Here is a 24,552-nt window from a genome sequence, read left to right as displayed (position 1 = left end):
ACCCCAAGGACACCTAGGGGACAGCCAGGGCACCCCAGGGAAAGCCAGGGCACCCCAGGGACACCTAGGGGACAGCCAGGGACCCCCAGGGACAGCCAGGGCACCCCCAGGGACTCCAGGGCATCCCCAGGGACACCTAGGGGACAGGCAGGGCACCCCCAGGTACAGCCAGGGGACAGCCAGGGCCCCCCCAGAGGTTGAAGGGCCCCCCCCGCTCCAAACCCAGCACGGATGCCTGCGTTGCGGCCCCCAAAAACCCATGGCCGCCCCTCGAGCTGATATCGACCCCCCCACAGCATCATTGATCCCCACCCGAGTGTCACTGACCCCCCCAATGTCATTGATGCCCCCCCAATATTCCATTGATCTTTCCTCAGCGTCGCTGACCCCCCCCAAAATTCCATTGATCCCCTCCACTTGATCCCGCCCTTTTTCTCCCCTCACGTTTCCCGCCCTTTTTCTCCCCTCACGTTTCCCGCACTTTTTCTCCCCTCACGTTTCCCGCACTTTTTCGTGGGGAACGACCCCTGAGGGGTCCTGTGGAAGGATTCTGGAGGTCCGAGGGGTGAATTTGGGGTTTGAAGGGAGGTTTTGGGGGGTCCCAGGGATGGATTTGGGGGTTTTTGGGGGTCCAAGGGATGGATTTGGGGGTCCCGGGGTGGATCTGGGGTCCTGGGGAGGTTTTGGGGGTCCCAGGGGTGGATTTGGGGTTCATGGGGAGGGGTTGGGGGGTTTTTTGGGGCTTCAGGGGTGAATTTGGGGTCCGGGGAGAGGTTTTGGGGGTTTTTTTGGGGTCCCAGGGGTGAATTTGGGGTCTGGGGAGGGGTTTTTGGGGGTCCCTCACCTGCAGGGCGTCGCGGGGGTGGCAGGGGGAGGGGGCAGCGGGGGGGGCCCAGCGCCCACCCCCCCTTGGGCTTCAGGAGGGCGTCGATGAGACCAAAACAGCTCGGGGGGGGGGGTCAAAAACGGGGGGGGTCACGGGCTGGAACCCCCCAGTGCCCCCCAAACCACCCCCAGGGCCCCCCCGACCTCCAGGAGCCCGCAAAACCCTCCTCAGGTTCCTTTGATGCCTCAAATGGGCTGCCCAAACCTCCCGAAGATCCCCGAAAAACACCCAAAGCAGCCCCCAGGACTCCCCCCAGACCCCCCAAACCCCTCCAGGACAACTCGGGACCCCCAGGACCCCCCAAAATCCGCCCCCCCCCTCCCCCTGAGGCCTCATTTGACCCGCTCCACGTTGCGGACAGGCACCAGCTGATCAAGCCACAAGCACCAGCACCTGCGGGACTGGGATGGACTGGGAGCACTGGGAGGGTGATCAGAGAGAACTGGGATGGACGGGGAGTGGACTGGGACGAACTGGCAGGCGTGTGGGGGTCCATGGTGGGCACACGGTGCCTTACTGGTCTGTACTGGAATGGGTCTAATGGCCCCAGGGGAGGGGGTGTGGCCACACTGGTCCAGACTGGGAGGGGTGTCACCATGGCGCCGGAGGCGGAGTCGAGGATACGAGCGAGGCAGGGACACCTAGGGGACAGCCAGGGCACCCCAGGGACACCTAGGGGACAGCCAGGGCACCCACAGGGACACCTAATGGACAGCCAGGGCACCCCACGGACAGCCAGGGCACCCCCAGGGACACCTAAAGGACAGCCAGGGCACCCCAGGGACACCTAGGGGACAGCCAGGTCACCCACAGGGACACTCAGGGCACCCCAGGGACACCTAGGGGACATCAAGGGCACCCCAGAGGCAGCCACGGCACCCCACAGATAGCCAGGGAACCCCCAGGGACGCCTAAGGAACAGCCAGGGCACCCCCAGGGACACCTATGGGACAGCCAGGGCAGCCCTGGGACACCTACGGGACAGCCAGGGCACCCCCAGGGCACCCCAGGGACACCCAGGGCACCCCCAGGGACACCTAGGGGACACCCAGGGCACCCCCAGGGACACCGAGGGGACAGCCAGGGCCCCCCAGGGACACCTAGAAGACAGCCAGGGCACCACAGGAACAGCCAGGGCACCCCCGGGGACACCCAGGGGACCCCAGGGACACCTAGGGGACAGCCAGGGCACCCAGAGGGACACCCAGGGCACCCCCAGGGACACCTAGGGGACAGCTAGGGCACCCCAGGGACAGCCAGGGCCCCCCCAGGGATAGCCAGGGCATCCCCGGGGACACCTAGGGGACAGCCAGGGCACCCCAGGGACACCAAGGGCACCCCCAGGGACACCAAGGGGACAGCCAGGGCACCTCCAGGGACACCAAGGGGACAGCCAGGGCACCTCCAGGGACACCTAGGGGACAGGGAGGTCACCCCCAGGGACACCAAGGGGACAGCCACGGCACCCCAGGGACACCTAGGGGACAGCCAGGGCACCCCAGGGACAGCCAGGGTACCCCCAGGGACCCCTAGGGGACAGCCTGGGCACCCCCAGGGACAGCCGGGGCACCCCTAGAGCACCTCAGGGACACCCAGGGCACCCCCAGGGACACGTAGGGGACAGCTAGGGCACACCAGGGACAGCCAGGGCACCCCCAGGGACACCTAGGGGACAGCCAGGGCACCCCAGGGACACCCAGGGCACCCCCAGGGACAGCTAGGGGACAGCCAGGGCATCCCCAGGGACACCAGAGCACCCCCAGGGACACTTAGGGGACAGCCAGGGCCCTCCCAGGGACACCAGGGTACACCCAGGGCCCCCCCAGGGACAGACAAGGCACCCCTAGGGACACCTATGGGACAGCCAGGGACCCCCAGGGACAGCCAGGGCACCCCCAGGGACACCTAGGGGACAGCCAGGGCACCCCAGGGACACCTAGAAGACAGCCAGGGCACCACAGGAACAGCCAGGGCACCCCCGGGGACACCCAGGGGACCCCAGGGACACCTAGGGGACAGCCAGGGCACCCAGAGGGACACCCAGGGCACCCCCAGGGACACCTAGGGGACAGCCAGGGCACTCCCAGGGACACGTAGGGGACAGGCAGGGCACCCTTGGGACAGCCAGGGCTCCCCCAGGGACAACTAGGGGACAGCCAGGGACCCCCAGGGACACCTAGGTGACAGCCAGGGCATCCCCAGGGACACCAGAGCACCCCCAGGGACACTTAGGGGACAGCCAGGGCCCTCCCAGGGACACCAGGGTACCCCCAGGGCCCCCCCAGGGACAGACAAGGCACCCCCAGGGACACCTAGGGGACATCAAGGGCACCCCAGAGGCAGCCACGGCACCCCACAGATAGCCAGGGAACCCCCAGGGACACCTAAGGGACAGCCAGGGCACCCCAGGGACACTCAGGGCACCCCAGGGACACCTAGGGGACATCAAGGGCACCCCAGAGGCAGCCACGGCACCCTTACAGATAGCCAGGGAACCCCCAGGAACACCTAAGGGACAGCCAGGGCACCCCCAGGGACACCTAAGGAACAGCCAGGGCACCCCCAGGGACACCTATGGGACAGCCAGGGGAGCCCTGGGACACCTAGGGGACAGCCAGGGCACCCCAGGGACACCTATAGGAAAGCCTGGGCTCCCCAGGGACAGCCAGGGAACCCCAGGGACACCTAGGGGACAGCCAGGGCACCCACAGGGACACTCAGGGCACCCCAGGGACACCTAGGGGACAGCCAGGGCCCCCCAGGTACACCTAGAAGACAGGCAGGGCACCACAGGAACAGCCAGGGCACCCCCGGGGACACCCAGGGGACCCCAGGGACACCTAGGGGACAGCCAGGGCACCCACAGAGACACCCAGGGCACCCCCAGGGACACCTATGGGACAGCCAGGGCAGCCCTGGGACACCTACGGGACAGCCAGGGCACCCCCAGGGCACCCCAGGGACACCCAGGGCACCCCCAGGGACACCTAGGGGACACCCAGGGCACCCCCAGGGACACCGAGGGGACAGCCAGGGCCCCCCAGGGACACCTAGAAGACAGCCAGGGCACCCCCGGGGACACCCAGGGGACCCCAGGGACACCTAGGGGACAGCCAGGGCACCCAGAGGGACACCCAGGGCACCCCCAGGGACACCTAGGGGACAGCTAGGGCACCCCAGGGACAGCCCGGGCCCCCCCAGGGATAGCCAGGGCATCCCCGGGGACACCTAGGGGACAGCCAGGGCACCCCAGGGACACCAAGGGCACCCCCAGGGACACCAAGGGGACAGCCAGGGCACCTCCAGGGACACCTATGGGACAGCCAGGGCACCCCCAGGGACACCAAGGGGACAGCCAGGGCACCTCCAGGGACACCTAGGGGACAGGGAGGTCACCCCCAGGGACACCAAGGGGACAGCCACGGCACCCCAGGGACACCTAGGGGACAGCCAGGGCACCCCAGGGACAGCCAGGGTACCCCCAGGGACACGTAGGGGACAGCTAGGGCACACCAGGGACAGCCAGGGCACCCCCAGGGACACCTAGGGGACAGCCAGGGCACCCCAGGGACACCCAGGGCACCCCCAGGGACAGCTAGGGGACAGCCAGGGCATCCCCAGGGACACCAGAGCACCCCCAGGGACACTTAGGGGACAGCCAGGGCCCTCCCAGGGACACCAGGGTACACCCAGGGCCCCCCCAGGGACAGACAAGGCACCCCTAGGGACACCTATGGGACAGCCAGGGACCCCCAGGGACAGCCAGGGCACCCCAGGGACGCCTTGGGGACAGCAAGGCACCCCAAGGACACCTAGGGGACAGCCAGGGCACCCCAGGGACACTCAGGGCACCCCAGGGACACCTAGGGGACATCAAGGGCACCCCAGAGGCAGCCACGGCACCCCACAGATAGCCAGGGAACCCCCAGGGACACCTAAGGGACAGCCAGGGCACCCCCAGGGACACCTAAGGAACAGCCAGGGCACCCCCAGGGACACCTATGGGACAGCCAGGGCAGCCCTGGGACACCTAGGGGACAGCCAGGGCACCCCCAGGGACACCTATAGGAAAGCCTGGGCACCCCAGGGACAGCCAGGGCACCCCAGGGACACCTAGGGGACAGCCAGGGCCCCCCAGGGACACCTATAGGAAAGCCTGGGCACCCCAGGGACAGCCAGGGAACCCCAGGGACACCTAGGGGACAGCCAGGGCACCCACAGGGACACTCAGGGCACCCCAGGGACACCTAGGGGACATCAAGGCCACCCCAGAGGCAGCCACGGCACCCCACAGATAGCCAGGGAACCCCCAGGGACACCTAAGGGACAGCCAGGGCACCCCCAGGGACACCTAAGGAACAGCCAGGGCACCCCCAGGGACACCTATGGGACAGCCAGGGCAGCCCTGGGACACCTAGGGGTCAGCCAGGGCACCCCCAGGGACACCTATAGGAAAGCCTGGGCACCCCAGGGACAGCCAGGGCACCCCAGGGACACCTAGGGGACAGCCAGGGCCCCCCAGGGACACCTAGGGGACAGCCAGGGCACCCCCAGGGACACCTATGGGACAGCCAGGGCAGCCCTGGGACACCTAGGGGTCAGCCAGGGCACCCCCAGGGACACCTATAGGAAAGCCTGGGCACCCCAGGGACAGCCAGGGCACCCCAGGGACACCTAGGGGACAGCCAGGGCCCCCCAGGGACACCTAGAAGACAGCCAGGGCACCACAGGAACAGCCAGGGCACCCCCGGGGACACCCAGGGGACCCCAGGGACACCTAGGGGACAGCCAGGGCACCCAGAGGGACACCCAGGGCCCCCCCAGGGACACCTAGGGGACAGCCAGGGCACTCCCAGGGACACGTAGGGGACAGGCAGGGCACCCTTGGGACAGCCAGGGCTCCCCCAGGGACAACTAGGGGACAGCCAGGGACCCCCAGGGACACCTAGGTGACAGCCAGGGCACTCCCAGGGACACCTAGGGGACAGGCAGGGCACCCTAGGGTCAGCCAGGGCTCCCCCAGGGACAACTAGGGGACAGCCAGGGAACCCCCAGGGACACCTAGGGGACAGTCAGGGCACTCCAGGGACACCTAGGGGACAGCCAGAGCACCCCAAGGACAGCCAGGGCACCCCAGGGACAGGTAGGGGACAGCCAGGGCATCCCCAGGGACACCAGAGCACCCCCAGGGACACTTAGGGGAGAGCCAGGGCCCTCCCAGGGACACCAGGGTACCCCCAGGGCCCCCCCAGGGACAGACAAGGCACCCCCAGGGACACCTAGGGGACATCAAGGGCACCCCAGAGGCAGCCACGGCACCCCACAGATAGCCAGGGAACCCCCAGGGACACCTAAGGGACAGCCAGGGCACCCCCAGGGACACCTATAGGAAAGCCTGGGCACCCCAGGGACAGCCAGGGAACCCCAGGGACACCTAGGGGACAGCCAGGGCACCCACAGGGACACTCAGGGCACCCCAGGGACACCTAGGGGACATCAAGGGCACCCCAGAGGCAGCCACGGCACCGCACAGATAGCCAGGGAACCCCCAGGGACACCTAAGGGACAGCCAGGGCACCCCCAGGGACACCTAAGGAACAGCCAGGGCACCCCCAGGGCACCCCAGGGACACCCAGGGCACCCCCAGGGACACCTAGGTGACACCCAGGGCACCCCCAGGGACACCGAGGGGACAGCCAGGGCACCCCCAGGGACACCTAAGGAACAGCCAGGGCACCCCCAGGGCACCCCAGGGACACCCAGGGCACCCCCAGGGACACCTAGGGGACACCCAGGGCACCCCCAGGGACACCGAGGGGACAGCCAGGGCACCCCAGGGACACCTAGGGGACAGGGAAGGCAACCCCAGGGACCCCCAGGGACAGCCAGGGCACCCCAGGGACGCCTTGGGGACAGCAAGGCAGCCCAAGGACACCTAGGGGACAGTCAGGGCACCCCCAGGGACACCTAAAAGACAGCCAGGGCAGTCCTGGGACACCTAGGGGACAGCCAGGGCACCCCCAGGGACACCTAAGAGACAGCCAGGGCACCCCAGGGACAACTAGGGGACAGCCAGGGCACCCCCAGGGACACCTAGGGGACAGCCAGGGCATCCCAGGGACAGTCAGGTCCCCCCAAGGGACACCTAGTGGACAGCCCGTGGACCCCAAGGGACACCTAGGGGACAGCCAGGGCATCCCAGGGACAGTCAGGTCCCCCCAAGGGACACCTAGTGGACAGCCCGTGGACCCCAAGGGACACCTAGGGGACAGCCAGGGCACTCCAGGGACACCTAGGGGACAGCCAGGGCAACCCCAGGGACAGCCAGAGCACCCCAGGGACACCTAGGGGACAGCCGGGGCGCCTCCAGGGCCACCTAGGGGAAAGCCAGGGCACCCAGAGCTTCAAGTGCTCTCCAAGGCAGGCTCAAAACCCTTACCAACGATTGGCTTTAATAAAGCAACTCACACAAAGTCACCAGCACCACACGGTTGGTCTGTAACGGCTGCAACAAAATACGCCCTCCTGGAAGCAGTTCAGCACTTACTGATCACTTCTTTGTTTTGGCACTTCCCAGCCAGGGCCTGCGGGGCCTCCTGCAGATGCAGGTCTTCGCTGACAAGGCTCCACTTGTGCAGCAGCAGCAGGATTAGGGGCAGGAGCAGGAGCAGCTCCCTGAAATTTTAGAAAATATTAGAAAAATACAGGCAAAAATCTCACCTCTGTCCTCCCCTAAGAACATCCCTAGGACATCATCCCAGTTTTTCCCAGCTAGGAGCTGCAAGGAATTCAGGCAGGGGAATTGACATCAGGGAACAGCTTTGTAAAGTCAAAGGCAGAAAGAGAAGATCCACCAGCAAAGGGCAGGAAAGGGGAAAGGTTTCTGAAAACATTTCTGCAGTCTAATTAATAATTATTTCTGCTTCCCCAGCGAGAAGAACACAAACTCACAGCCATTCAGGCCTGACAGTCCCCTGCAGCCAGAGCTCAGCACACATCCACAGAAGCAAGTCCAGCACCTGAAAGAAAAAAAAAAAAAAAAACAACAAAAAAACAAAATCAAACCAGAAGGAAAAGGTGATTTCTTTGGCTTCAAAGTTATTTCAAGTTCTTAAAGCCCAACACAGCTGATAGGAGAAACAGAGTCAGGGCTCCTGGCAGACAGAGGGTGTTTTCCCCCCCAGGGGACTGCAGAGGAATTGTCTGGGACTTGGACTGTCCCTCGGGGTGACACCAGTTGCTGTGACTTTTATCATTCCATATGTTTGACTCCCAAAACTTCCCAGCCCAGGGGCTTGAGCTGACAGGGCAGCACAAAGATTGTTCTCTGTGTGGTGCCCAGATTTGGGGTTCACTGTCACCTTTGCTAGTTTAGATGAATTATACCCACGGCCCCGAATTCCCTGCTCAGTTCCTGCTGCAATAACCTCACAGTGCCTCACAGAGCATGGATATTCCCACGCAGAGCTGCTGCTTGAATGCCAGATGTGTCAGGAACTAGCAGAGCTTCCAAGGAAGCTCAGCAGGATAGGGACAGGATAGGTTTCTATTCCATAGATTTGGTTAATTCTAACCCTCATCCCCTGGGGGTCACCTGTCAGATTTCCCTGGAATTCAGCCACCCCCTGAGCTCGGGCTCCAGGTGATGTTTCAGAGCAGGAGAAGGCACTGGCTGGCCTGTGCTGAGGCAGCCCCTGTGCCCTCGGGAGGACACAGCTCCCTGCAGGAGCTCAGCTCCTTTCCGAGCCCCAGCAGTGGCCTCTGCAAGTGCCTTTCCCTCAGGCAAGGGATGCCCATCCCTGCCTTCAGCACACCTCCAGTGGGACCCACCTGCAAAAGCTTTCCATCACTTCTGCACTCCGGCTGGCTCCCTGGAAAAGTCCAGACTTCATCCAAACGAAACTCCATCCCACTCAAACCTTTGATTTTGAGGCATCTCCGAGGGCCGTTGCTCTGGATTTAATTTCTGTGAGGGAGGAGCACCTTGGCTTTAATGCTGCCGATGGGTGATGTCCTCAGGCTGAAAGGGAGGGGATTTGGGGTGGCCAGGACATCCCTGGCAACTGTGTGGGAGCTCCGGGAGGTGGGAATTGCTGTCTGAGCCCCTCTGCAGACAGCCCGAGCCGCCGTTCCCGGGCAATGCCAGCTGTTCCCTGGGGAGCTCTTGGGCTGTGGGTGCCTCTGTCCGGGCTGCAGCATCTCCCCGTGCCCGGCGGGAGCAGCCCCTGGCCGAGGAGCCGCGGCAGCCCCGGGGCCGTGTCCGTGCCAGCCCCGAGCCCGGCCCCGGGCCCTGCGTTTGGCCGCCGCTGCCACGGGCGGGGCCCCGCAGGCACAGCTCCTCCCCTGCACATCATCCCAGGGCTGCTGGCCCCGCTGGGGCTGCCGGCCTCCTTCCTCCCTGCGCCTCCGGGCACCCGGGACACCTGCAGGAAACACCGAGGGACACTGCAGGCGGCACGGGGGGGCACCGAGGCCTCCGGCCAGAAAAGCAGCCCCGGCCTCAGCAGCTGCCATCAGTTTGGCCCGGCAACACTCACCTGCAGGAAACGCCCCTGTGCGGGTGGGACCGGCCCTGCCTCTCTCCAGAACTTTGGCCGTGGAAGAAGGGAAGCCTCAGGACTTGTCCTGCTCTTTTCCGCCCAGAAAGAGACTTTGTGTAAGTACTTTTACGGCAGCTGTTGAGTAAATCCTGGAAAGGACAGGAAATCAGCGTCACTGGAAGAGCTTTGTGCTGTCGTGACCTGCCAGCCAGTTCTGCCCTCGAGCCATTCCAGGGGCTGCTGTGTGAAGCAGCTTTGGCAGAGAAGGCGGCACTGCACTTACCTTAGTGGGGCCAAGCGTTGCCATCCTATGGAGGTCCATCCCCATAATGCAGAGATTGGTTCAGCTGCTTGGAGCAGAGTCCGGGTAATGCCAAGGTGCTGAGTTCGATTCTCAAACGGTCCGTCTGCTTGAGAGTCAGATTTTAGGATCCCTCTCAGGCTCAGTATATCCTGTGACCTGGAAATAAGAGGAAAATTCTCGGCTGAGTTTTAATAAAACAGCTTTTGCCATTGCAGGGTGTGAGCTGCACTCGGTGATTTTCGGCCGCGATGAGCCCCACGAGCATTCCGCCCTTCCTTGCCGCCATCTTGGTTGCGTCTGAGGCCACTTCCGGTCCCGCCGGCATCTTTTTTGCGGCACCGCTAAGGCCCCCGGCAGGTGTTTACACAGACGCCTGACTAAATCCACGAATCCGAACCCGGAGGCGGCGCGGATGAGCACATGGCCGGTGTCTGCACACCTGGAAACGCCGCGGAAAATTGCGCCCGGGCGGCGCTGTAGTCGGGGTTTTTGTGCAGGCATCTGCGTAAACGCCTACAGGGTCCTTATTTTTCCCGCCCTTTTGGCCGCCCTTTTTGGAAGGTCGGGCGCCTCGCGCCTCGGCGCCATTTTGTGAGGGGCGACGCGTGACTTCCGCTTTTCCTTGCCGCCATCTTGGTTGCTCCTGAGGCCACTTCCGTCCCGGCCGCCATGTTCTTTGTGGCTCGGCATAGGCCTCCGCCAGGTGTTTACACAGACGCCTGACTAAATCCACGAATCCGAACGCAAGCGCGTCGCGACTGAGCACACGGCCCGTGTCGGCACACCTGGAAACGCCGCGGAAAATTGCGCCCGGGCAGCGCCGTAGTCGGGGTTTTTGTGCAGGCGTCTGGCTAAATGCCTATAGGGTCCTTATTTTTTCCCGCCCTTTTGGCCGCCTTTTTTGGAAGGTCGGGCGCCTCGCGCTTCGGCGCCATTTTGTGAGGGGCGACGTGTGACTTCCGCTTTCCCTTGCCGCCATCTTGGTTGCTCCTGAGGCCACTTCCGTCCCGGCCGCCATGTTCTTTGCGGCTCGGCATAGGCCTCCGCCAGGTGTTTACGCAGACGCCTGACTAAATCAACGAATCTGAACGCGGACGCGGCGCGACTGAGCACACGCCCCGTGTCCCCACACCTGGAAACGCCGCGGAAAATTGCCCCCGGGCGGCGCCGTAGTCGGGGTTTTGTGCAGGCAGCTGCATAAACACCTATAGGGTCCTTATTTTTCCCGCCCTTTTGGCCGCCCTTTTTAGAAGGTCAGGCGCCTCGCGTCTCGCCGCCATCTTGGTAGTGGAACCCACTAAAATGCCCCCTCGGCCGCTCACACAAGCGCCTGACTCAATGGACTGCCGCCCGCGGCGCCGCTGCGCCCCCATCCCGTGTCCGCACACCCGCAGACGCCGCGGAAAAGCGCGCCCGGACGGCTCCGGGGTCCGGGTGGCGCGCGCAGGCAGCCGGCTGCCACGCGCCCGGGCTCCTTGCCTTTTTCCCTCCCTTTCGGCCCCGAGCTGCGGGCGGGCGGGCGGCAGCGCCGCCCCCCAGCTCACAATGCGGGGCTGCCACGCGCTTCGGGGACGGGCGGGGGGGGACAGCTGCACTACCGCTCTTTGCCCACAGGGTGGCAGCACTGCCGCACGGCTCCGGCGGGACGGTCATGGGGGGCAGCTGCACTACCGCTCTTTGCCCACAGGGTGGCAGCATTGCCGCACAGATCAGGCGGGACGGGCGGGAGGGCAGCTGCACTACCGCTCTTTGCCCACACGATGGCAGCATTGCCGCACAGATCAGGCGGGACGGGCGGGAGGGACAGCTGCACTACCGCTGTTTGCCCACACGGTGGCAGCATTGCCGCACAGATCAGGCGGGACGGGCGGGAGGGCAGCTGCACTACCGCTCTTTGCCCACACGATGGCAGCATTGCCGCACAGATCGGGCGGGCCGGGCGGGGGGGAAGCTGCACTACCGCTCTCTGCCCACAGGGTGGCAGCACTGCCGCGCGGCGGCGCGGAGCGGAGCCATAAACGAACGTGCCCAGAAATGCCCTTCCGAACAGCCTCCGGAATAAATGGCCCAAAAGACCCCCGAGCACACCTGCGAGAACCCTGCCAGCAACCAGACCGAAACAAAAAAGCCTTTCGTTCAGGCTCTATTTCAATATTTTTTATCTTTGTGATTCTGATATTTACATTAATCATTACAATTCAGCTTTTATATTATGTACATTATACATCATGTATTATGTTTATTATACTATTATATTTATTATAGATATTAAGTATAGAAAGTTATATATAAAATAATTTATTATTTATTATGTAATGTTATAAATAATAATACATTTCATTGAAATATCATGATTATGTACATTATAGATGTTTATATTATGTATATTATATATATTTATAAAACGTGTAGTATGTAATAATATATTGTGTATTTATTATTTATATTATTTTTCATATCCTATACTTTTTGTTATTTTTCTTTTTCATTATTTTTTAATTCGTTTGTTTATATTTTAAACGATATTTTACACTAGATGAATTCATTAACCTAACACATCAGAAACACAATTAATTTGAATTAAATGAGCCTGGTTTTCTAAGGGGTAAAGTTTTAATCTTTATTCAAATAATATGGGCATGTTTTCTCTTTCTCTATGGTTTTTTTTTGGTGGGTTGCGGGGGAGTTTAGTTTGTGGGTTTTCTTTTTTTGTTCGCTTTGTTTTGGAGTTCTTTGCTAATAAACAAGCAGGGTCGGAGAGTTACAAAATAAAACGTCTACTTTGTTTTTATTGCCCCCTCTGAAATACGCCTCGACAGCCTGGACAGCAGGCTGCTGCTGGTAACACTGTGCACGGGTAGGAGGAGACCTGGTCGGGGCTGGGAAGGAAAAAACGGCACCACGGTGGTCACAGCTTTCTCCCTTCAGGAGTTTTATGGAGCAGAAAATACAGAGCTTTTGCCAACTGCGCTCTCTGTGACATCCCGACGTCCAGCGGGCACCGAGGTCATTTCTCATCTTTCTTGCCAACAGCCAAACCCCCAGGCGCCCGGGGGAAGAAAGAGTATGGGGAAAAAAAAAAGGAACAAAGAAAACATGAAAAAATAAACCAAAACTATAGAAAATAATAAATAAAATTAAAATACCAAAAGAAAAAAATTTCAAAGTAACAAAAAAGTGGAAAAAAAATTTAAACAAAAAATTAAAATAAAAAACTAAAAGTAGTTTTAACAAGTAAATAAATAGCTAAAGAAAAAAATATAAAAATTAAAAAACGGAAGAAAAAGTCTTTGAAAAACCACAAAACGCAACATGAGAAACCACAACAAAAGAGCATAAAAATACAAAAATAACAAGAAATAAAATACAAAATTAAATAAATGCAGCTTTCACCTCCTGCCACTGCCTAAAAAAGCACCATGGCTTTCCTCAATTATGCAGCAATAAGGGAAACAAACCCAGTGCCCCCCAGAACAGAAGGTTTTCTAGACAATTCCCACTTTTGCTTGGAAACAAATTCTATTTTAGTGGGAAGCTCATTTTGGACAAACACCCAAATGTGCCAAGGTAGGAAAGAACCAGCCCCCTGTGTCCAAGGAACAGCAGCTAGGCCTGGATTCAGGTTTTAATGGCATTTATGTAATTAAAAATGCAGTAAATTGAACTTTACAAAGAGATGAATCATGGCAAATAAATACTTCAACGTTTTCTTGGGAATTCACAGAATTTTGTGGAGATGGTGCTGGACAATTCCTGATTTACCAACATTAATTGGGTAAATTTCCTTGGAAATGTGCTCTACAAGGTGCAAAAATTCCAATTAGGATGGAAAATTGGAATAAATAAATATTCCCTTACTAAAATCAGAGAGAAAATCAGAGTTATTCCTTCAAATAAAAGGAAGGAATAACATCTAAATCCAAGCTTGCCTGGAAAACAAGCTCAGGAATTTCTAACATTGAAAACTTTTGCAAGAGTCATGAAGTTGGTGAAAGTTCATGGAATGATGATTTAAAATCTGCTTCCCACTTCCCTTTAAATTAGAGCAGAGGAATTCAACAGGTCCAGTTACTCCTATCCAACCTTGGACTGGGATAAGGCCTTCCAGTGGCTTCACTTCCTACTGGCTCTCTCCTTTTTGCCCACAACCTGGAAGAGGAAAAGCAACAGGAATAAAGTCTCAAACAGGATGGCCTTGGTCCAGGCAGACTGAAATGCAGCTCCCAGGGAGGGAGGCCAGGCTGTGCCTCGGGGAGCTCCGGGAATCTGGGATTGCCCGTGGGATTAAAGGGCTGGAAAAGCACACCCACCTGCCAGGTTCAGTGCTGGGACCGAGCAAGGCCGGGGCTCGGGGGCAGCAGTCAGAGCTGGGACTGCAGGAGAACACCCCAAACCCGGGTTAAACATCCGGCACGACACGCAGCACGCTCCGGGAGAAACTCGGGTGGGAGAAGCCCCGGGATGCTCCACGTTCCTTGCCCTTGGCAGCTGTGCCAGGGCCTCCATCAGAATGCTGACCTCACCGTGCAGCTCCTACAAAATAGGAGAACTTATGGGAATCGCCCAGCAATCCATGGACTTCCAGTTATTAAGAACCACAGCTGCAGCGAAAGGTGCCCAAACTCTACTGCAAACCAGCAGGTCTGAGGAGACGCAGGGATTTATTCCTGAGGGGACACAAGGATCCCTCAGCCAGCCAGGATTTCTCCCAGGCTCTTCCCACTGCTCTCTGAGGACACAAACAGCAGTTTTTCCCTGGAGTTCCCCTTTCCAACAATGCCAAGACTCATGTTCTCCTCCAACCCCAGGTTCAGGAAGGAAAGTAGGAATATTATCACTGCACAGACTGTCCAGGAGGGTGTGACTGAGGCAGCAGCACCAGCTCCCACTCCACTGCTGCTCTGGATTCCTGAGCAGCTCCTTTCCATCCTGCCCTTCCCAGCACCATTCCCTGGGTGCCATGTCCACAGACACCTTCTCCATGCCGCTTAAAACCCACAGACACCAACAGAAAGGAGATCAAAAATCAATTCACATGCTGCTAGTCAGAGAGAATGGGAGAGGCCTAAAAATCTGCATTTATTTTAGAACACTAGAGCAATTTCTTCATGACCCTGACTATCAGTGATGGGCAGATAAACACCTTCTTTAACTTACTACCTGCAAAAACATCAAGTTTCAAGTTTAGTAAAGATAAAATTTTGCTGCAAAAATAAAAGAGGTGGGATGTTGGTGTTAGTGCTTTAACCTTCGGACATTAGCGGGTATTTGTAAAACAAATTCATTATTGAAGCAGCTAACTTGAAAATAAGGGGGTTTTACAATAAAGTTGACCAAAAAAGAGTCTCAAAATTAAGATACAGGTTGCACAAATATTTAAGGAAAAAAAAGTTGTCTTTCGTGCATATAACCTGCCAGCCTCTCATGTTTTCAGTCCTTACCATTTATTTTTACCAAGGTGATGACTAAAACCTTGTCAAAAGCTCAAAAAAAAAACCAATCCAGGACAAGGCAGGTGTTTTCCCAAGTACCCCCAGTGTGGAGCTGTGTCAGCCACAAGTGTTTGCTCCCTCAGCCCAGCCCGGAGCAGGCTCCAGCTGCTGCCCAGGGGGGTTACCAAGGGACTCACCTGTTTCAAGCTGTAAATGCAGGTGGCCTGCACTGGAGTGCCAAAAAATGTGAAATATGTGACTCTCACCTTGAATAGCGATCGATCTTCTCAGGGGAGCCCCTCACCCAGGATGGGGGGCTCTGCCACGGATTTCATCCCTCTGCATCTGAAAGAAAGTCAGAACAACAGTCAGAGTGCTGCAGGATACCTTGACAGCTCCACATATCTTGTGGAAATCTAGGAATACCCTCGACAGCCCTGCTACACTCCACATCACAAATTTCAAGCCCCCAGCACTATTATCCTATTACCCCTACACCCAGACTGAGCATCAAGGCAGAGCAGCTCCGGGCCAAACACACACCAACACCCGTGACACAGCACAGGACAAACGAGGGGACACAACAGGGACAGAAAACTCTGGGCAAGAAGAATGACCCTGAGGGTCCAGAGAACTTGGAATGAGATGACCGAGGTGAGACGGAAGGTGAGCTGGCCAGGCTCAGAGAACCCTGCAGGAACAAGATGCCATCGGGATGACTTATCCCAAGAAATGCAGAGATGGATGCCCGAGAACCCTACGGTCAGAATCCTCGACCTGTCTTTGCATTCTCACAAGACCTAACCCGCCGGAATGGATCAGGGCGGTGCACGGCTGTCAGTACAGCTCAGAACAAGACCTGAAAAGGCATCGGACTGGATGCTTGTGAAGAGAGATGGATTCTGATGAGTGTCCGAGCAGCTGAGACAAAGGCACCTGGCTGAGGAGCACAGAGATCAGAAATGCTAAGACTGATGCCAGAGGTTTTGACAGGCCCCTGAAGGGCTAAGGGAAAAGACAGCACACACAAGACACCCAAGACACAGAGTGCACAACAGACACAACACACACCAGGACTGCTCTGCCCTGCACACCTCGGCACTGTGATCCAGAATGAGACTCTCCCTGGATGAAACTTAAGGGGTCACAGCTTAGACATCCCTGTCTTCAAACCTGACTCAAAAAACCTTGCTAGTGACCCCACACTCTTCTTTCATGCCCTCTACGGCTCTGAGCTCTCCACTTATCTCTCAGATGTCTGGGGAGGTGCATCCACGCCGGGTCCCAAAGAAGGCTGCCTCTCCCTCGGGGAAATTCCTGCTGTGACCAGGCTGGTGTCTCCTCGTCAGCTACAATAAAGAGAACTAAACGTGACCCTGTGCTCTTAGCAGCACATCAGCCAGAAACCAGCAATTCTGCTACTCACAGTCTCCTAAGCTTGCCTGTGTCCTCGGCCCTGTGCTTCAGCTGCGCTCAGAGGCCAACGCCGGCGTCGCAGGGTCTGGTCTAAAAATAAAGACAAAGAACAGAGCTGTAACACGGCCACCATTTACACCTCCCCTGCAAATCAAAACAGGGACCGACCTTCTCAGGGGAGCCCCCTCACCCAGGATGGGGGGCTCTGCCACAGATTTCATCCACCTGCATCTGAAAGAAAGTCAGAACAACAGTCAGAGTGCGGCAGGATACCTTGACAGCTCCACATATCTTGTGGAAATCTAGGAATACCCTCGACAGCCCTGCTACACTCCACATCACAAATTTCAAGCCCCCAGCACTATTATCCTATTACCCCTACACCCAGACTGAGCATCAAGGCAGAGCAGCTCCGGGCCAAACACACACCAACACCCGTGACACAGCACAGGACAAACGAGGGGACACAACAGGGACAGAAAACTCTGGGCAAGAAGAATGACCCTGAGGGTCCAGAGAACTCGGAATGAGATGACCGAGGTGAGAAGGAAGGTGAGCTGGCCAGGCTCAGAGAACCCTGCAGGAACAAGATGCCATCGGGATGACTTATCCCAAGAAATGCAGAGATGGATGCCCGAGAATCCTACGGTCAGAATCCTCTACCTGCCTTTGCATTCTCACAAGACCTAACCCGCCGGAATGGATCAGGGCGGTGCACGGCTGTCAGTACAGCTCAGAACAAGACCTGAAAAGGCATCGGACTGGATGCTTGTGAAGAGAGATGGATTCTGATGAGTGTCCGAGCAGCTGAGACAAAGGCACCTGGCTGAGGAGCACAGAGATCAGAAATGCTAAGACTGATGCCAGGGGTTTTGATAGGCCCCTCAAAGGACAAAAGGAAAAGACAAGACACCAAACAGACAGAGTGCACAACAGACAAGTGACACAACACACACCAGGACTGCTCTGCCCGGCACACCTCGGCACTCTGATCCAGAATGAGACTTTCTGTAGCCTAAGCGGTCACATCTTGGACATCCCTGTCACCAAAAATGACTCAAAAAATCCCTCCCGGTGGCCCCTGATCCCACACCCCGCTTTCAAGCCCTCCCTGGCTCCGAGCCCTCCACTTATCTCTTGGACGTCTAGGGAGGTGAATCCACGCTGGGTGGCAAAGAAGGCCGCCTCTCCCTCAGGGAAATTCCTGCTGTTGCTGGGCTGTTGTCTCCTACACAGCTACAATAAAGAAAACCAAACATCAAAGCATAATCTTGGCAGCCCATCAACCAAAACCCGACAATTCTGCTACTCACTGTCTCCTAAGCTTGCCCGTGTCCTCGGCCCCGTGCTTCAGCTGCGCTCAGAGGCCAACGCCGGCGTCGCAGGGTCTGCCTGGGTAAAGAGCAGACAAGGTGACGTGGCAGCGCTGGAACTTGAGGGGACCATCCCTCCTTCTCCTCCCTGACTCACCTCAACTCCTCGGCCGTTATCCAAGACTACCTGGATGGGGCCTTCACAAGGAGAAGATCAAGGCTCCATCACAGACTCCTGGAATGCTCCCGGAGGGCTCACGGGTGAGGTGACCCGGGTCTGTTGTCCGGTTGGTGAGAGGGGAGCTCGGCCTCCTGCGAGTGGACTCCCTAAAACACACAATAACGGAGGCTTAGAGTTGCACCAGCGAGTGAGGCTTGAACAATAGCAACTGCTTCTGTCCACCCATCGCTGCTCACCTCGCCCACGTCAGCTTGACTGCTGAGATCCGGCTTTACCACCTAAAAATAAAGACAAAGAACAGAGATGTAACACAGCCATCATTTACACCTCCCCTGCAAATCAAAACAGTGACTGACCTTCTCAGGGGAGCCCCTCACCCAGACTGGGGGGCTCTGCCACAGATTTCATCCCTCTGCATCTGAAAGAAAGTTCGGACAAAAGTCAGAGTGCTGCAGGATACCTTGACAGCTCCACACATCTTGTGGCAATCTAGGAATACCCTCTACAGTCTAACTACACCCCACATCACAAATTTCAAGCCCCCGGCACTATTACCCTCGTACCCCTACACCCAGACTGAGCATCAAGGCAGAGCAGCTCCCGGCCAAACACACACCAACACCCGTGACACAGCACAGGACAAACGAGGGGACGCAACAGGGACAGAAAACTCTGGGCAAGAAGAATGACCCTGAGGGTCCAGAGAACTCAGAATGAGATGACCGAGGTGAGATGGAAGGTGAGCTGGCCAGGCTCAGAGAACCCTGCAGGAACAAGATGCCATCGGGATGACTTATCCCAAGAAATGCAGAGATGGATGCCCGAGAACCCTACGGTCAGAATCCTCGACCTGTCTTTGCATTCTCACAAGACCTAACCCGCCGAATGGATCAGGGCGGTGCACGGCTGTCAGTACAGCTCAGAACAAGACCTGAAAAGGCATCGGACTGGATGCTTGTGAAGAGAGATGGATTCTGATGAGTGTCCGAGCAGCTGAGACAAAGGCACCTGGCTGAGGAGCACAGAGATCAGAAATGCTAAGACTGATGCCAGGGGTTTTGACAGGCCCCTGAAAGGACAAAAGGAAAAGACAAGACACCAAACAGACACAGAGTGCACAACAGACAAGTGACACAACACACACCAGGACTGCTCTGCCCTGCACACCTCAGCACTGAGATGAAAAATGAGACTTTCCCTTAATGTAGCCTAAGGGGTCACATCTGGGTGCCCCCAATTCCAAATCTGACTTAAAAAACCCCTCCCGGTGCTCCCTGCCCTGGCATCCTGCTTTCATCCCCTCTGTGAGCCATCACCCTCCACTTATCTCTCAGGCATCCAGGGAGGCAAATCCCTGCCAGGTGCAAAGAAGGCCGCCTCTCCCTCAGGGAAACTCCTGCTGTCGCCGGGCTGTTGTCTCTTAGTCAGCTACAACAAAGAAAACCAAACATGAATGTGTGATCTTAGCAGCCCATCACCCAAAACCCGACAATTCTGCTACTCACTGTCTCCTAAGCTTGCCTGTGTCCTCGGCCCCGCGCTTCAGCTGCGCTCAGAGGCCAACGCCGGCGTCGCAGGGTCTGCCTGGGTAAAGAGCAGACAAGGTGACGTGGCAGCGCTGGAACTTGAGGGGACCATCCCTCCTTCTCCTCCCTGACTCACCTCAACTCCTCGCCCGTTATCCAAGCCTACCTGGATGGGGCCTTCACAAGGAGAAGATCAAAGCTCCATCACAGACTCCTGGAATGCTCCCGGAGCGCTCACGGGTGAGGTGACGCGGGTCTGTCGTCCCGTTGGTGAGAGGGGAGCTCGGCCTCCTGCGAGTGGACTCCCTAAAACACACAATAACGGAGGCTTAGAGTTGCACCAGCGAGTGAGGCTTGAACAATAGCAACGGCTTCTGTCCACCCGTCACTGCTCACCTCGCCCACGTCAGCTTGACTGCTGAGATCCGGCTTTACCACCTAAAAATAAAGACAAAGAACAGAGATGTAACACAGCCATCATTTACACCTCCCCTGCAAACACAAACAGGGACTGACCTTCTCAGGGGAGCCCCCTCACCCAGGATGGGGGGCTCTGCCACAGATTTCATCCACCTGCATCTGAAAGAAAGTCAGGACAAAAGTCAGAGTGCTGCAGGATACCTTGACAGCTCCACACATCTTGTGGCAATCTAGGAATACCCTCTACAGTCTAACCACACCCTACATCACAAATTTCAAGCCCCCAGGACTATTACCCTCGTACCCCTACACCCAGACTGAGCAGCAAGGCAGAGCAGCTCCAGGCCAAACACACACCAACACCCGTGACACAGCACAGGACAAACGAGGGGACACAACAGGGACAGAAAACTCTGGCAAGAAGAATGACCCTGAGGGTCCAGAGAACTCGGAATGAGATGACCGAGGTGAGACTGAAGGTGAGCTGGCCAGGCTCAGAGAACCCTGCAGGAACAAGATGCCATCGGGATGACTTATCCCAAGAAATGCAGAGATGGATGCCCGAGAATCCTACGGTCAGAATCCTCGACCTGTCTTTGCATTCTCACAAGACCTAACCCGCCGGAATGGATCAGGGCGGTGCACGGCTGTCAGTACAGCTCAGAACAAGACCTGAAAAGGCATCGGACTGGATGCTTGTGAAGAGAGATGGATTCTGATGAGTGTCCGAGCAGCTGAGACAAAGGCACCTGGCTGAGGAGCACAGAGATCAGAAATGCTAAGACTGATGCCAGAGGTTTTGACAGGCCCCTGAAAGGACTAAAGGAAAAGACAAGACACCCAAAAGACACAAAGTGCACAACAGACACAACACACCCTGGGACTGCTCTGCCCTGCACACCTCAGCACTGTGATCCAGAATGAGACTTTCCCTTATTGTAGCCTAAGGGGTCACATCTGGGACATCCCCATCTCCAAACCCGACTCAAAAAATCCCTCCCGCTGACCCCTGCCCTGGTACCCCGCTTTCATCCTCTCCCTAGTTCCGAGCCCTCCACTTATCTCTCAGATGTCTGGGAAGGTGAATTCACGCTGGGTCCCAAAGAAGGCCACCTATGCCTCTGGGAAATTCCTCCTGTCACTTGCCTGCTGTCTCCTAGTCAGCTACAATAAAGAAAACCAAACATCAAAGCATAATCTTAGCTGCACATCAGCCAAAAACCAGCAGCTCTGCTACTCACCATGTCTTCAGCAGGCCTGGGTCCTCGGGCCCCGTGTGTGCTTCAGCTGAGCTCGGAGGCTGACGCTCGCAGCGCCAAAGCCTTAGAGGCATTACTGGCACTGAGCCCACCCACCGTGGCCTCCATTAGGGCTGTGAGCATCCCCGGTCAGAGCAGGACAGGAACGCAGGGTGGACATCCCCGGTGAACCTCAACCCTGTGGACTCGGCCCCACCACTGTCACTTCCTGCCTGGCCCTAGCTTAGGGTTACTGCCTGCACCTCTCAGGACTTCTGGCATTGCCTTGCCATTAGGATTGCTGCCGGCACCTGCTCTCAGGGAAACAGTGTTGGAAGCAGCACTGTGAGGACCGGGATACCTGTACTCTGACTTGTATCCTAGGCTGTACCCCTGATTTTCACTGTGTGTTCTCTAGTCCTTGAGTCCTTTACCTCAGCCTCTGTGTGTATCACTGTAACCTCCCCCCTTCTGAACCCTGCTTCTTTTGAGCCCTAGACCTTGCAGCCGGGGACGCTCTGCACCGTTAGGGTCCCAAGAGCTGTCCCGCACGCAGGACAGGTACATCCACAGTTGTTCCCTGCCTACCCTAAGAAACGTGGCCCTGAGACAGGGCAGAGGCTGACAGAGCCGAACTCTTTGCGGTGGCAAAAGGCACGAAGCCTTACCAACCGCCGCCTCGAGAGGGAAATCAGGAGCACTTCCACCGGCTGCGGAGAGACAGGGAATCCCAGGGTGGGTGGGGCGGGAAACCCCCGTTATCCCCAGCCCTGTTGGATCCTGCTCCCCACTATCGCTTCCTGCCTGGCCCTAGCCTGACAGTGTCTGCACATGTCAGAGCTTCTGGTGTGTTCCTGCACTAGGGCTGCTGCCTGCACCTGCTCTCAGGGGAAGTGTGCTGGTAGCAGTGCTGTGAGGGCCGCTACACCTGTACTCTGACTTGTATCCTAGCCCGTTCCGCTGAGTTTCACTGCGTGCTCTCTAGTCCTTGAGTCATTCACCTCTCAAGCCTTCCCTCAGCCCGTCTGTCACGGTAAACTCCCTCTGCCAAACCCTACTAACCCCGACACCTTGCAACCAGCATTGCTCCTAATCAGGATGCTCCTGGGCCAGGAATTCCCCACTGCACTCTAACCCTGTGAACTCTAAAAGAAGACCAACAATGTGAAGCTCCCTAGAACATGGAGATGGGTCAGAACTGCCCTGCCCAGCGAAGGCTCTGGTGATGCTGAGGACAAACCCTTGCCCTTTACTTCTGAGGGGACCACCCCACTAGGGCCTTCTCCTCTAAGGCAACTTGAAATTGCCTCCTGGGAATGGAAAAGGTTTTTTCCCTTCTCCCAACCACCAGCCCCAACACTTAGCTTTTGGAGGACGAGTGGACAAAATCCATCCTTGAGAGAAATGAACGTGTCGGCACCGTAGACGTCGAGATGTTCTCAGCATCCACTTCGGGGCTGCCGTATCCAGACTTTGCCTCTGCACCTCCTCACACTACCTAGGATCACAAAACAGAAAATGTGAGGAGTAATCCCCAGGGCTCCTCAGCACCACTGTCCCGGCTCCCCCTCAGATCTTCACTTCACTCCAGAGGCTGCCTGGAGTGGACCTAGCAAAAGGAAACGGTAGATGCTGAGCACGTCACTCACCTATAGGTCACCCTGACTTAAAGGCCAACTCACTGGCTCTCTCTATTCCTTGGCACGCCTGGGACAGCAGCAGCACCTGCAAAGAAACAAAAGAAGCAAAAAAATCGTGCTGAGTTACTGTGCAACAGCAACCTTCCCGGTCGGACTGACACATGCCGCAAGTATACCTTAATGCTGCACCCATCTGGCCTCTGGCATCCGGAGCCAGCATATCTGGTAAGGGGACACCCTAAAATTAAAAAAAAAGAACAGCAAATGCTTACAGCTGTACCAGCAAGTGAGACTTGAGCAAGAGCAACTGCTTCTGCCCACCAGTCACTGCTCACCTCCCCCAGTTCACCTTGACTGTTGATATCCAGCTTCACCTCCTAAAAATAAAGAACAGAGCTGTAACACGGTCACAAGTTACACGTCCCCTGCAAACAGAAACAGGGACTGAACTTCTCAGGGGAGCCCCCTCACCAGGAACGGGGGTCTCTGCCACACATTTTATCCCTCTGCATCTAAAACAAAGTTCGGACAAAAGTCAGAGTGCTGCAGGATACCTTGACAGCCCCAGACATCTCATTGCAATCTAGGAATACCCTCGACAGCTCTACTACACCCCACATAACAAATTTCAAGCCCCCAGGGCTGTTATCCTATTCCCCCTACACCCAGACTGAGCAGCAGGGCAGAGCAGCTCCGGGCCAAACACACACCGACACCCGTGACACAGCACAGGACAAACAAGGGGACACAAAACTCTGGGCAAGAAAAATGACCCTGAGCATCCAGAGAACTCAGGATGAGATGACCGAGGTAAGACCGAAGGTGAGCTGACTAGGCTCAGAGAACCCTGCAGGAACAAGATGCCATCGGGATGACTTATCCCAAGAAATGCAGAGATGGATGCCCGAGAACCCTACGGTCAGAATCCTCCACCTGTCTTTGAATTCTTGTAAGACCTAACCTGCAATAACCTGCGGTGCACAGCTGGCAATACAGCTCAGAACAAGACCTGAAAAGGCATCAGCCAGAATGCTTATGAAGAGATATGGATTCCAATGTGTGTCCAGGCACAAGGTTCAATGGCATCAGCACCTGGCCAAGGAATAGGAGATGTTAAGAACACTGCCTGGCATTTCCAACAGGCCCCTCAAAGGGCTAAGGCAAAACACACACCACACGAGACACCCAGAAGACACGGATTGCACAACAGACAAGTGACACAACATGCCCTGAACAGTTCTGCCCTGTGCCCCTCAGCACTGAAACCTTCCCTTTATGTGGCCTAAGGGGTCACATCTTGGACATCCCCATCTCCAAACCTGACTCAAAAAACCTCTCCCGGTGACCCCTCACCCCACATCCCACTTTCATCCCCTCTGTGGCTCCGAGCCCTTCGCTTATCTTTGGGATGTTCAGGGATGAGGTGAATCCACATCGCATGCCAAAGAAGGCCAGCTCTGCCTCTGGGAATTCCTTGCTGTTACCGAACTGCTGTCTTTTAGTCAGGTACCATAGAGAAAACCAAACGCTGATGTACAATCTCAGCAGATCTGTTGGCCGGTCAGTGAGGGGGTCTCCCTGTAATACCAGGGAACCACCTAAAACACACAAACAATAATGGAGGCTTACAGCTGCACCAGAAACACCACTACCCTG

General features: G+C 57.2%; 5 long non-coding RNA genes across 7 annotated transcripts; all 5 read right to left on the bottom strand.

The window, feature by feature from the left end:
- Nucleotides 1-7,385: 7,385 nt before the first annotated feature.
- Nucleotides 7,386-9,880, bottom strand: LOC136300624 (uncharacterized). The gene is made up of 5 exons (XR_010723710.1): nt 9,710-9,880; nt 9,424-9,575; nt 8,717-8,852; nt 7,838-7,905; nt 7,386-7,561 (listed from the first exon to the last, which is right to left on the bottom strand). It is a non-coding gene; the product is annotated as an uncharacterized lncRNA (long non-coding RNA).
- Nucleotides 9,881-12,168: 2,288 nt separating this feature from the next.
- Nucleotides 12,169-19,458, bottom strand: LOC136300623 (uncharacterized). 2 transcript variants are annotated; one of them, XR_010723709.1, is made up of 5 exons: nt 19,389-19,458; nt 15,429-15,507; nt 14,041-14,263; nt 13,814-13,879; nt 12,169-12,748 (listed from the first exon to the last, which is right to left on the bottom strand). It is a non-coding gene; the product is annotated as an uncharacterized lncRNA (long non-coding RNA). The 2 variants fall into 2 exon arrangements; XR_010723708.1 differs by lacking the exon at nt 19,389-19,458 and having other exon boundaries at nt 15,429-15,524.
- Nucleotides 15,975-16,951, bottom strand: LOC136300625 (uncharacterized). The gene is made up of 3 exons (XR_010723711.1): nt 16,747-16,951; nt 16,589-16,668; nt 15,975-16,511 (listed from the first exon to the last, which is right to left on the bottom strand). It is a non-coding gene; the product is annotated as an uncharacterized lncRNA (long non-coding RNA).
- LOC136300622 (uncharacterized) lies at nt 17,311-18,914 on the bottom strand. Of its 2 annotated transcripts, none has more exons than XR_010723707.1 (5): nt 18,429-18,914; nt 18,309-18,350; nt 18,079-18,218; nt 17,892-17,970; nt 17,311-17,814 (listed from the first exon to the last, which is right to left on the bottom strand). It is a non-coding gene; the product is annotated as an uncharacterized lncRNA (long non-coding RNA). The 2 variants fall into 2 exon arrangements; XR_010723706.1 differs by having other exon boundaries at nt 17,312-17,814; nt 18,049-18,218.
- Nucleotides 19,459-22,702: 3,244 nt separating the features above from the next.
- On the bottom strand, nt 22,703-23,275 carry LOC136300701 (uncharacterized). Its single transcript, XR_010723725.1, has 4 exons — nt 23,232-23,275; nt 23,073-23,134; nt 22,906-22,981; nt 22,703-22,754 (listed from the first exon to the last, which is right to left on the bottom strand). It is a non-coding gene; the product is annotated as an uncharacterized lncRNA (long non-coding RNA).
- Nucleotides 23,276-24,552: the final 1,277 nt, after the last annotated feature.

This window comes from Chamaea fasciata, unplaced genomic scaffold (assembly GCF_029207755.1).
Source record: "Chamaea fasciata isolate MVZ Bird 193981 ecotype frontalis unplaced genomic scaffold, bChaFas1.0.hap1 SCAF_23, whole genome shotgun sequence".
NCBI classification, from domain to species: Eukaryota; Metazoa; Chordata; class Aves; order Passeriformes; family Sylviidae; genus Chamaea; species Chamaea fasciata.
The sequence above is the reverse complement of the archived record's forward strand: the minus strand, read 5'-3'. Positions and strand labels throughout refer to the sequence as shown.